Source organism: Nelumbo nucifera, chromosome 7, assembly GCF_055504915.1.
Source record: "Nelumbo nucifera cultivar China Antique chromosome 7, China Antique-T2T, whole genome shotgun sequence".
Taxonomy (NCBI): domain Eukaryota; kingdom Viridiplantae; phylum Streptophyta; class Magnoliopsida; order Proteales; family Nelumbonaceae; genus Nelumbo; species Nelumbo nucifera.
In genome coordinates this window covers 29,562,684-29,577,129 of record NC_142655.1, presented here as the reverse complement: position 1 = coordinate 29,577,129, position 14,446 = coordinate 29,562,684, and positions in this window count along the sequence as shown.

Here is a 14,446-nt window from a genome sequence, read left to right as displayed (position 1 = left end):
GAGAAGTACTTACAAAAAAAAGCCAACTTGAATCCACTTTTTCAAATAAATACTTCTTTAAAAAAAGTACTTTTCCCCACTTCTTTACCAAACACCCATAAGTACTTAAAAACCACTTAATGTGTGGTCCCATGTCTTAAAAGAAGTACTTATTAAAAGTGTTCTCAAACAATGCCTTAATCTACCCTTATAGGAAATTAATTAACACTACCCCTATAGTCAGTATTATCTTAAAATATCATGCTTACAAAAAGTTTCCCTACAACTCCCTTCCCTTTAAGGCTTTAAGGTGTTAACTCTTCCCCACAAACCGTTTCACGTGTTAGATTTAATGTTACATTATACCCAAAGTACCCTTCAATGGTTGGAAATGCCCCTTTGACTTGCACACAATGAGATGAAGAGCAAAAGATGTTATGGTGGTTAGTGCCTTTTGGTATTCATCGACAAGAACACTGGTCTGGTGTAGAATTCCTAAGCATACACATCAAGGAGTCGTGTGAACAAACATTTTGGGTTGGTTGTATATTGACAACAATCATGGTTTGAAACTGGGGTTATTGACGATTGTGAATAGGAAGGAGGAAGGAGGAGGGAGGAGATTTGTTTAAGGTGAAAATAGGTCTGGAAAGGAGGAGGAAGGAGGAAGGAAGAAGGACGAGGGAGGAGGAAGAATGAAGACAGAGGAAGGTGATCTATAGATGTTCGATGAAAAGTTTGCCCATGCCCAACCCCACTGCTAGCGTAGTACACATAACCTCGTGCCTGCCCACACACACACATCACCGCACCAGCCCACGCATGCATATCCCTACGCCTGCCCACACATGCACAGCCCCACACTCGTGCACTCCCAGTCTTGCACTTGCCTGCACACTCCCAGCCTGCGCACGCCCACCCCATGCACCCCTCACATACCTACACACCCAAGCACCCCTCTAATACCATGAAGGTTTTCTGCCCATGTGGTGGTGGAGAGTGTGTACTTGTTGTTGTGCGGAACAAGAAGATTGAGAATGTTGGGCGAGTGTTCTATGATTGCCATTACTATGTAGGTCATATATTGTGTTGTGATTTTGCATTGGGCATTTGATAACGTATCATCTAACCCAATTCTTGGTTATTGCTGTAGTTTGCCCTTGATAGAAGACATAATTTCTTTTTTATGGAAGGATGAGGCAAGGAGTTGTCCATGTGAAAGTGGGGTTTGCAAGGTTTTCACATCTAAATTGCCTGGTACACAAGGGAGATGATTTTGGGTTTGCGCAAAGCCCCAAGTAAGATGTATTTGCTTTTACAAGTTAGTTAAATCTTTAATCGTTGAATCCACATCATTTTTTGTAGGATGCAGGTGGGTGTAGGTTCTTTGCATGGATACCAGGGAGAGCAAATGTCCAACATAACACGGGGAGCGTAACCATCAAAAGAGATGGGGCAAGGCCTTCAAGAAGTATGGAAATGTCATGTAAAGACCCACTAGATGAGGTTGAAGCAGTCATCCAATCAGAGAAGGACAACTTTGATAGAATGTCTGAATTTTGTGATAAATTGTTGGGTCGTATTAAAAATATGTGAATCAAAGATGTATAATCTGATGCACTAGTATGTAATGTTGGTAATCAAACAATTTACAAATCAAACTTAGTTTTTCTTTACAAAGATGCATAATCAAACTTGCCTCTTTGAAGATGACCCAGTGAACCAAAAATAGATAGTGTGAACTATGTGATTCTCCATCTTAAAAAAATACAACATTCACTTTGATCTATTAACTCTGAAATCTTACTTTCACATGGAAGATTTTGAGCCCTGATATTAAAGTGGAGATTTGAATTGGAACTCTAGGAATGTTTTTTCTTTTTTTATTCTTTAGTTGAATCCCTCCACCATTTGGGTTTCAGATTACCTAGTATGACCCATAATGGATGGGGCCCAACTAGTCAACTTCTCACTTAAAGCTGAGACAAACTCAAGTTTTGGTGTTTCCCAACCATGGACAGAGCTACACTTGATTTTTTTCCCTTTTTCTCATAAATAGTTTTCATACTAACAAAATTGATGAGCATCTAAGACCCATAGAACCATATATAGCTAAGGGAATAGCAACTAAGATATGACTGAAGATTCATGAACAACCTGATTTGAATTAGGAAAGTCAAGCTTGCATTGGTCTACATTTACTAACCAATAGAAGACCCAATGATGGGTTTAATTCACTCATTAGTTCAAGGAAAGTAGAACAATCTATACATATAGCCTGAAACTCATGGCACATCAAGCATGAACAGTCATTAATCAGATTACAAGATGATGAAGATTTTGAAAAACTGTGATTAAATTGAAAAAGGTTTATGATAATTCTATAAGAGTGCACTTCCCCCTTGAAAAACCATCTATTGATAGTTTCAAGCTAGCTAGTAGCTTATTGAAGAACCACACTTCCCCCTTGAACACCCCTTAAGACCAGCATGTGCTTACAATCATGGTAATTCTTTTCCTTTTATGTGATTCTCACTTTGAATGCAAAAAAAGCAAAGAGGCAATCAAGAGATGAAGAAGGTCTCTATAGCATTTCTTTTAGTAAGACATTCACTTTGGACTTTGCTTAAACAGAGACTAGGGTGTGTTCACAATCATGACAATTCTATAGGAATTTTTCTTTTCTTTTCTTTTCTTCTATGTGATTCTCACTTTGAATGCAAAAAGGCAAAGAGGCAATCAAGAGATGAAGAACTTGCTTAAACAGCACAAATATCATGACCTAAGCAGTGAATGATAAGTGACAGGTGCTCTAAAGGACCTGGGCAGTGAATGACAATGAATGCATTATATGCTCTAAATAAAAGCAACTCAACTACAAACATACTTAACCTTTACCAAATTCCAATTCCAACTCAACTACTCACCTGTTTTGTTAGACAAGCAAAAAAAAAAACAACAAAAAGAATAACCCAACAAAGGGTTATCTTTATAGTATGAAGAGACTTCCATTAACAATTCTATTGGTCATAAAGTCCATTTCTTTATGCTCCAATTTTGATGAAGAGTATGCTAAAAAGGATTCAAGTATCAACAATTAATAAATTTTAAAACAATCATTCATTCAACATCATACAATACTACTAAAGCAAATGGTTTGTGCATCAACATTTACAAAAAAACAAGTGTTACATGGTCAATATATTCAACTTGACATGGTTCTTGCATTAAGAGTGTTGATCATACAGAAAAAAAAAGTGTTGTATGGGATATCAACCACAGTCCAAAAAATACCATCATATATAATAAATACACAAAATATTGTGTGTTGATCATCCACATGGTTCTTGCACTAAGAGTGGGATATGTATCCGTGCACAAAAGTAGTTAATATGATTAGATATGTGTCCAAATGCACTAGTGTCAAGTATAATATAAAAAAAGATCATTCTCATACTCCCATGCCTGTATCAAGGCTGGGAATATCTGATCTCATGGCTACTTCGTTCTACAACCTACACACATCAGAAAAATTAGTCATGTTTCTATCCATGGCACAACATATATTAGAGAGGAATGTGCATATGGGTATTGTTACCTGTCTAACTAGTGGGCCAATGTGAGTATGGTACAACCTCCCTCTGCCCCCCCTTTCCTGAATTGATCGGCATTCCTTTAGCTCTCCCACATGATGAATAACATGTTGCATATGCTGGTGGAATAGGGGTTGCTATAGAATATGTTGTCACCTCATGTGTGCTCTGAAAAATATGAGTAGATGCACCACCCCTCCTGACATTCAACAATTTTCTCCTAACAAATCGGGTACTTCCAGGTTGTACAGGATTAGGCCTTGCACCTACAATTTTAATTTTGGACATTAAAGCTCATCACTAAGGGAATGTTTAAGGGACTTTGAAACACTTGAATTAACATTAGTGGGACTCAATATTACCTCAACATTAACATTAGTGGCACTTAGGGGTGGAGCATGACAGTTCCTCCTATTGTGCCATAGACCATTGAAGATGGAACATCAAACAGTCTTGCATTGTAATGGGACATGATATGATGGTCTTGATTCATCTTCCTCTCTCCTTCTGCTGACTGGAGGTTTACCTAATCTTCTCTTCACTACTGGAGGTCTAATTGGTATGTGATTAATAGGTGACCAATATTTCTCACCAAGTAGGGCATGTACAAAGTGGTTGTATACTTTCACATACATGTCCTTGTGAAAGGCTTCATCACAGTGTTCTTCCACTTGCCCCTAGTATAGGTCAGCATTACAAGAGCATGAGCACAGGGGATGCCACTAATGTCCCAAACCGTACACGTGCATGTCTTGGTATCCATCCTTGTGACATTCTCTACTAAATTATTCCTCAAGGTCTGATACTCATATTGCCTAGATAAAAAAAAAAACTATTATTGATCTACAAGTACAATATCCAATTAGTATCATGTATAGTGAATTATACAACAAAACACAAGAAAGATGGAATGAGTGAACATGTCATCATTACGTAGCTTCTGTCCTCCTATCAATAATGGACTATACCTTCGGTAGTAGCTCACCCCCTTGTATCTATTTGTATCAAACCTCTCGAATTTCTTGTGCATCCATCTCTTCCTTATATCCTCTAACATGTCAACAATTGGCATTGCTCTAGCCTCCCCTATCCATGAGTTAAATGACTCACTCCAATTGTTAGTGATGTCATTTGACTTAACAATGGGATCAAACCCATGTTTAGACCATGTGTCAGGGGGGACTCTACATAGTTGATCATAGGCATCTCTGGAGCTTCTCTTCACTACTTCATATGGTGATTAAAGTAGCCTGTTTGTAGGACTTCCCGGCAGCCCATACAACATCTTTTAGTGTCTTTCCCTTGTATGTTTTCTTGAAGTTGCTATACAGATGCCACAAACAGAAGTGATGGTTTGCCCTAGACATGCATACTGAAACACCATCGACTATACTCTATCAACAATCAATTGGTTTGTTAGATATCAATATACGCAAAATCCAGTAATATAACAAATATAATTAAATTATATCATACATACACACCTTCTGCTAGTTAGACATAAATGACCATCTGTGTGGGTCACTCAAAAACCACATCTAGCTTTCCTTGTTCTCAGCCTCTACTATAGAATAAGCAATTGGGAATATACCATTGTTCCTATCAAGTCCCATAGTTGATAGTATCACCCCTCTGATAGAACCAATCTTTGTGTGGCAACCATCCAATCCAACAAGTTTTCTACAATCCTCTAGGAAACCAAGTTTTGGTCCTCCAAGGCATATGAACACTCTCTTGAAAGTTTCAAACCTGTCATCTATTGTAGCCATTGGAGCATGCAGCTTAATAATTGACCCATGGTTGTTGTTGAATAATGTTGTGCAATATTGGGGTAGCCTTGCATATGATTCAACCAAAGATCCCCTAATCCTGACAATAGCTTTGATATGGGCTCTATGAACCTTCCTCCATGAAGGTTCTATCCCATAGAGTCATCTAATCTCAGATCCAAGTACATGGACTGACATGCTATGATCAATCCTTAAAAGACCCTCTATCTTGGTGGGCATCCATGTATTTGTTGCCTCCCTATTTGTGGTTATCTTTAAACAGGTATGTGTGTCATCTATGGTTTTTACTATGAAACTACCCCCATCATGACTTAGAGAGGCATGTATCCTCTAGCTACATGAATTGTTGGTACAAACACCAATAAACCTGCACTTCTTATTCTTCATTCTTTGGATTCCAATGCCCTCCACCACATAGTATTGTCACAAGGCCTCCCTAAACTCCTTAACATTTGCAAATACCATGTCGACCAAGAATTTTAACTTAGAGAAGTCAAATTCATACGGACCTTTTGCACTATCTTTGCCCCTTCTGAAACCATATTCATCATCACATGGACTATCACAGTCACTTGCTGGTTCATAGTCTGATAGGACAGTTGTAACCTCATTCCCACCTTTGTTTACTTCTCCATCCACAGATGTATCACATTGTACACCATTATCTTGTACACCCCCACCATCATCATTAGATACATCCCCCTTAACATCCAACTCATCACATTCACTTTCAAACCCTTCATTAGCTACATCACCTTCAATTTCCAAGCCATCAGCATCACCATGCCACTCCTCACCATATTCATCACCATGAGCACCATCATCTGAAGAAGACTCAATAACGCAACAGTTATCATCACATTCAAATTTTCCTTCCCTTTTCATGGCTACCAGCACTTACAACAATCATCATCACATTCAAAGTATATGTCAAAGGAAGAAAACAAATAAAAAATAGTAATAAAAGTAACTCATTATAAAAATATTTTTGGCAAAGTAACCCCTCCTATGTATCAAAAACCTTATAGAATCAAGGTATATTTTCTATAAAGAAAAACAAAAAAAAAAACAACTTATAATGTGAAAACTATATATTTTTGGCAAAGTGACATCTCCTAGGTATTAGAAACCTTACAGAATCAAGGTATATTTGTCATAAAGAAATAAAACAAATAGAAAATAGTGATAAAATTAACTCATCATGTGAATATTTTTGGCAAAGTGACCCTTCCTAGGTATCAAAAACCTTACGGAATTAAGGCATATTTGCTGTAAAGAAAAACATTGAAATTTGGCAAAACGATCCCTTCTAAATATTAGAAACCTTACGGAATCATGGTATATTAACTGCAAGGAAAACAACACTTAGAAACCAACATAATATAGCATTTGAAAGCAATTCATAATGTAAATATTTTTGGTAAAATAACCCCTCTTAGGTATATAGGAACCTTATGGAATCAAGGTATATTTGCCATAAGGAAAAAACACTTAGAGACCAACATAATATAGCATTTGAAAGCAATTCATAATGTGAATATTTTTGGCAAAGTGACCCCTCCTAGGTATAAAGGAATCTTACGGAATTAGGGTATATTTGTCGTAAAGAAAAATAACAATTGAAAGCAACTCATAATGTAAAAACTATTTACTTTTGGCAAAGTGACCCCTCCTAGGTATCAAAAACCTTATGGAGTCAGGGGATATTTGTTGTAAGGAAAGACATCAAAAGAAAATACGCAACAACATTAAAAACAACTTAACATGTGAAAGCTAAGTAATTTTTTCAAAGTAACCCCTCCTAGGTATCAAAAACCTTACAGAATCAAAGAGTATTTGCCGTAAAGAAAAACAACGACGAAAATAACATTAAAAGCGACTCATCATGTAAAAATTGTTTTTTTTTTTTGCAAAATAACCCCTCTTAAGTATCAAAAACCTTATGAGATTAGGGTCAAGGTTCAAAATATCGATACGTATTGGCTTGTATTAGCCGATACGTATCGTCCCAATGGCTTCCCAATACGCCCTTACAGGGGTGTATTGGGGTTTTGACTGGTTCAAGGGGTAGAGGAGCCTTAAACCGCCCCCTGAACCAGTTTTGAAAAAAAATAAAAAAGCAAAAAAACATTACCGATATCGCCCAATACGCCCCTACCAGTGTATCGGGTGTGTCGACATTTTGAACATTGATTAGGGTATGTTTTCCGCAAAGAAAAAAACATAGAAGATCAATCATCTAAAGTAAGGTAGGACAAAGGTTCAAACTTCTTACAAAGCACAATCATAAAACATTGACAGATTTTTTTCAATTTTCTTTTTTGAAACATTTTCGAAGATTTTAGTAAAACATCTCAAGTATTTAATAGAGGTCCTGAAATTAATATAGTATAACTACTCTTTGACATATCACAAATAACCATTTCAAAGTTTTAGACATTATTTATTCTTCATTCTTTCCTTTTTTTTCTTTTCTTTTTTCTTTTTTATTTTACTCCCTTTTTTCTTGTTTGTTTTTTTTTATTATCACTTATATCTTCATTTATTCAATCATAATACTAGTGTGGGTTAAAGCATAGAGACTTACATGACTCTAATGGGAAATCTTGATGCAGGTCAAAGCATAGAGGTACATGACTCCAACGGAATTTAGACCCTGACTAAGGCATAGATGTTGATGTGACTGGCGGAATACAGACATGAGTCAAGGTGTAGAGGCTGACATTACAAAAAAAAAAAAATACTAATGTGGGTTAAAGCATAGAAGTTGACATGACCAGCAAAAAATAGATGCGGGTTAAAGCGTAGAGACTAACATAAGTAGTGAAAAAATGACATGGGTCAAAGCATAAAGGATGACATGACCAATGGAAAATATTGACATGTGTCAAAGCATAGAGGTTGACATGACCAACGAGAAATACTGACATTGATTAGGGATAGAGGCCGACATGACCGTGTCAAAGCATAAAGGCTAACATGACCAGTAGAATACTAACGCGGGTCAAGGGATAGAGGCCAACATGACCGATGAAATACTAACATAGGTCAAGGCGTAGAGGTTGGCATGACCAATAGGAAATACTGACACGAGTCGAAGCATAAAAGCTAACATGACTAATGAAAAGCAAACGCTGGTCAAAGCATAGAGGTTGACATAACCAACAAGTAATACTGATGCAGGTCAAAGCATATAAACTAACATGACTGACATAATACTGACACAAGTCAAGGCATAGAGGCTAGCATGACCAACGATATACAAATGTAGATTAAAGCGTAGAAGCTGATACGACTAGTGGAATACAAACACGGTCAAGGCGTAGTGGTTGACATGACTTCAGTAGAATACTAATGTAGGTCAAAGCTTAAAGGCTAACATGACTCCAACGAAAAAATTGAGCAGGTCAAAGCGTAGAGGCTGGCATGACCAGTGGAATACAAACGCGGGTCAATGCGTAGAAGCTAACATGACTAATGGAAAAACTAATGCTGGTCAAAGCATAGAGAGGTTAACATGACCAACGGAGGATAGACGCAAGTCAAAATATAGAGGCTGACATGACCAACAGGAAATACTAACACAGGCTAAAGCATAAAGAGGTTGACACGACTAATGGAATACAAGAATAGAGAGAAGTTGACATGACCAACAGAAGACAGACACGGGTCTAAGCATAGAGACTGACATGACCAACAAAAAACTAATGCGAGTCAAGGAGTATAGGCTAAAATGACCAATAGGGAATACTGATGCAAGTCAAAGTATAGAGACTGACATGACTAATGGAATATTGATAAGAGTATTGTTAATGAAGTTGGGACTCCATTTTTTTAATTAAAAATCTTTAATCAAGTCAATTTCTTAAAAAGCCTTTGAGGCACCAAAATGTATGAAAACACTCAAAGGGATTTTTGAAAAATAAGGCAATGGTTTGTATGAAAAAGCTTAGAAGAACAAACATATATAAGTAACCAAGGCATATGATGTAATGGCAAGCCAAGATAGGAGCTAGGTATTCATTAGAAAGGTTAAACATTTCCTTAAACTGTGATACACAAAAAGTATTCAATTATTGAGCAATACGCAAGAACATTAAATGGGAGAATGGTAAGAAGGAAAAGTTTCAAAATATAAGGGAAAAATTGCCTTCAACCTCAACTCATATGAGAGTACTTATGTCCAAGTGGGACACATATGGTCTACATTAGATGAAAGCATATACCCTCTCTTCAAAATCATCACTTAAAAACTCATTGACTTTAAAAGAATGGTGTAATGGAATTATAAGGTGTTGATCAATGATCCACCATAGGAAATACATTTACCAAGGGGGTCTACCCTAGTTTTTATCTCTGTTTTTTTTGCTAATATAAATGGTAGGTTACGAAATCGATACTTTAATGGAGAGAATCACAATTATGATCCTTCATTGCCAGTTAAATAGGTTTATCCAGTGTTGATTTATTCAAAAGATTGATAAAAGGCCTAAAGAAGTATTAATATAGGCATTGGATGCTCGAATCACCACTTGGGAAATTTAATTCAGGGTCTAATCTCGTCATCATATTTTCATTCTCTTTTTCTTATTATTATTTTTTCTTTTTTCTCTTTCTTTTGATTAAGTCTCCCTTCATAGCCATATGGATGGAGATTGCTCTTCATATTCTTCAACATCATGAAGCATGCATTTTTATTGATTAGGAAGGATTTTATTTTGGGACGAAATGTAAATAGGTAGGGAAAATTAGAACTAACATGTGGGTGTCATCATGCAAGATCCCATAGTGATTAAATCATTTGAACTACTCCAATTTCTTTTAACTTTTTCTTAATTCTCCATTTGTCAATTCACTATTGCACTGACCTTCCTTGATAATTACCCAACTTCTTTGGTTCCCATCTTGACAAAACTTGAGAGGATTCCTACTCAAATCCCCAACTATTCTAACAAGAAACTTAGAAAGAACTTCAATCTTAGAGTAGGATCCACAAAAAAATGCCCCATTTTCCTTGTGTTTGTCCAAGCTTCATAGGAAGACAAAGCCTTTATCAATAATCCATCTTTTTGTGTTAAGGAGTGGTTGCAAGGCCTTCCTTCGTCCAGAAATCCCAAGAGACGCCATTCTTAAGCTCTCGGATCACTGCTACAAATTTGGTCAAGGCTATATCAAAGAGGTAAGTTTCTTAACTAGCATTGCTAGTTTTCATTCTTGTTAGTTAATTTTTGAATTAGTTTCCTTCAAGAAAATCTTTGCTTTAACTTCAGATTGATTGAGACTAGAAATTAAAATTTGTGAAAGCTTTCATTCTAGTTTTACGTAATCTTGGAATTAGAGGGAGAGAAGAGAGGGATTTAGGGAAATTAATACCTAAATCCTGACAACATCACGTTAAAAACTAAGATTAAAATATGCAAGAAGGGGTTCTATTTGCAAATTTAAGATTTTGTCTTTATTAATTTGAATTTTTGTAACATTAAGAACCTAAACAACTCTCATATTAGGCTGCTATAACACATTGGAAAAGGGGTGCCTAACACCTTCCCTTTCCCAATCCTTGGGATCTAAAATATCTTGGTTGTGTACCTTACCCATGGAGAGTGAAGTCACTATCAAAACAATAAAATCTATTTTCAAAGCTGAAAATGAGGGCCTATTTCACCTAAAAAATGGTTGGCAACTCCATCTTTTTTATCCAACCATGAGCTTCCTAGAGCTCACACCCAATAAGTGTGGTGGAGAGCATTGCTATCAGGGCAACCATGACAATGAGTCTTCTACCTTTTTCTGATGACAATATTGAGTTTGTACTTTTTCTAATTGGTATGCTTTATACAATGCTTGTTTGGTTACCCATGTGGTGAATCAGATGCACGGGATGGAGTACATTAAGACCATCAAGGAGCCTCAAGACCATGAAGGCTGAGTTAGAGATGGAGAAGAATGCTACAAAGACAAAGAAGGAAAAGGTTTGGAAGCTTTGGAATTGAGAGCACGACTTAAAGGGCAAGGTGGGTAGGGAGAAAAAGTTGGTTGATGAGGTTGAGGTGAGGATGTTTGAGGTGGTGAAGAAAGCCAAGGTCAATGCTATTACTGAATTTTCAGGCCTCGACTAAGTACAAAGACTTACTAGATGACTTCGGGACTGACTCCTATCACTTCATCTTTGAGTGCTATAATAGGAAGATCTTGATATCACTTCCCAAGGTAGGCAAAGGCATTGTAGGGTTTGATGCCTTCAACTATGAGGAGTTGGCCTTGAAAATTGAGGGAATTGAATCCGAGGCCGTGACTAGTGAGACAACAAGTCAGATTGGGGGGAGTGGGTGTGCTGATGAGGTTGATCCTTCAATCAAGTAATGAGTTCCAAACTCAACTTTTGGTATTGTGAGCTGGTTGATTGAACCTTCCCTCATCTTCTTATCTTGTGTATGGGTTAGTTGAGCCTCTACTCATCTTTTGGTCTTCCAAGCAAGTTGGTTGAACCTCGGCTGCAGGTTTTCTTCATTGGACCTCTTCAAATATCACAACCATTAATGAAAAATACCTTTTTGAGTTTAGTGCCCTTATCTTTGTTCTTCACTTCCCTTATTCTCTCTCTCTCTCTCTCTCTTGGATTGTCTTAATTTAGAGATATTGAGGATGTAATGAACCCCTCTAGGCCAAGGTCTCTTATCCATGCCCCTTGTACTAGGGCCAACCTGGTTCATTGCATTTAAGCTTGTTGGACCGAGGTCTTTCTTTGGTCCCCTAAAAATATGAATGACCTGGCTCATGATGTTTGGGGTTTTTGGTTACTTGATGTTGCATTGGTGGATTGAGTTGGGTTATCTTAGCTCAAGGTGCATCTGAGGTGTTTGAGCTCTTGTGGTTTCGAATTCGTGTTCTAGCGGAGGTGATGACTTGCACCTTGCTAAGTGTGGGAGCTTGGTTCCACAAGGTCATGCTAAGGAGCCTGTACAAGGGTCTGACCCTAGCTATGAGGTGTGGGATAGTCATTGGTCCTTGGCTATCTCAATGAAACCTGTTGGGACTAAGGGGTCGGTTTTGTTGGTTCTTGGCCTTCCAAGGCAGAAATAACTAGGTGGTTAGAAAATTCGAGTTGGTTGTCCTTGTGCCACAACTAGTCAGGGCACCATTCCTATTGTATCTAACCCAAATTAGGTTTATATCAAGCATGTAGTCCAACAATGTTAGTTCTCAGCATAGTTAGTGTTAGTTTTTCTAGTGCTCACTGTCTATGGTGTTGTTAGTGCTCGACATCATCAGAAAATTTTCAAGCCATTGTTGAGCTTGGCACCCTGTTATTGATAGTACATTCTCATATTCAAGGAGTTCTAGGAGTATAACCTTCCTTCACTGTCTTCTAACTGATAAGAACTTAGTAGGGTCCTTCCCAATTGGGTCCTAGATTATTGATGCTTAGCATGGAAATAGTGCCCTTTCTTAGTACAAGGTCACTTACTCTGAACTATCTATTGCAAACCTGAACACTGTAGTACTTGGCTAACCTTTGTTGGTAAGTAGTCACTCTAATATGAGTTCGATCTTTGGTCTCTTATAGGAAGTCAAGGTTGGCCCAAAATCCATCATTTGCAGCTTCATCATAGTGTTTGGTTATGAGTGGGAGTACCAATCTCGATTAGGATGTCTTCCTTTGTACCAAAGGTCAAGTTGAGCGGTATCTCTCCCGTAGATCACTTTGAAGTTCCTTTAGTAGATACGTGGAAAGTAGAGGTTGCATTACTTAATGTAGATAGATGCAAATAAAGTAGAGGGAGTACCAACCGTAAACTGTGAGTCTAGGAGTCATTAGCTACCTTATTTGTTGCACTATACTTTTATCCTAGGATAGTGACAATGTGTACACCACAATTTACCCTTTCCTCATTCTTCTTATAGTCACCCTTTCCTCATTCTTCTTATAGTCACCCTTTTTAATCCCATTATACCATCCTTTCTTTGCAAGTAAAGCAATCTATTACTCTCCCTTAAGTATAACCACTATACTCTGTTCCAACCCAAGATGAGGGTGAATTGGGTTTTTAAAAATTCCCTCTTTCTTTTCTAAAACTTTCTACAAGGAATGAATGCACAAAGTGTAAAGGTCATGTGTGGTATGTGAATGCAATAGAAAAAATTGCAATCAAATAAACACTAATAAACAAGAAAACAAAGATTGTAGGAATATTAAAGCACACAGAATTTTTATAGAGGTTCAATCAATCTCGGCTTATGTCCTCTAGTTAGGACCCACTTGATACTTCCACTAAATCAAACCGACTAAGCTTTCCAATTGCCAATAAAACCTTTACAACCTAGTAGGACTTCTAGGTGCCTGCTAAGTTTGGATAGACTTTCTCGGTGCAATCCTTAACAACACTAATGTTCAACTCTTGGAACACCTTAGACACAAATGATAGAGCAATGTAAGCATAGATACAAGTAAATGCCTTTAATTAGAAAATTATAAACATATACAAATCAAATTAATATCAATAACAAGAGGATGTAGCACAATAACAAGCTCAGCACTTGAACCGTTACTTGCCATTGAAAAGTGACCATTCAAGGAGATTGAGGAATAGGGCAGATAACTCTCACCCACACAAACAGAAAAAAGGCACCACACGATCTTGAAAAAAGGTTTTAGGTACCACCCAAACACAAAAGTTGTTGGAACTCAACACAAGCTACCAAGACTCATGTGGCAATACTGTATAGTATATACATCCTGCAAGGATCCCATGACCCACTACAACACCAAAAAAAGGCATGTGCCTCTAGAAGATTCATAGCATTCGTCTTGGGGATGCAAACGGATTGGATTATGTTCAAATTAAGATATATCCGAATCTGATTCAATACTATAAATCGTAGATCCAATTCGATTTGATTCGAAGATTCGATTAGATTTTACAAACATTGATTCGAATCTGAATCGGTTAAGGATGTCGGATATCCGAATCTGATCGGATACAATTTAATTTTTTCAAAAATTTAATAAATTATTAAAAGAAGAAAATATAACATTTTGTATAAAGAAAAATAAAAAATACAAATATTTTTCAAGGGCTTTTT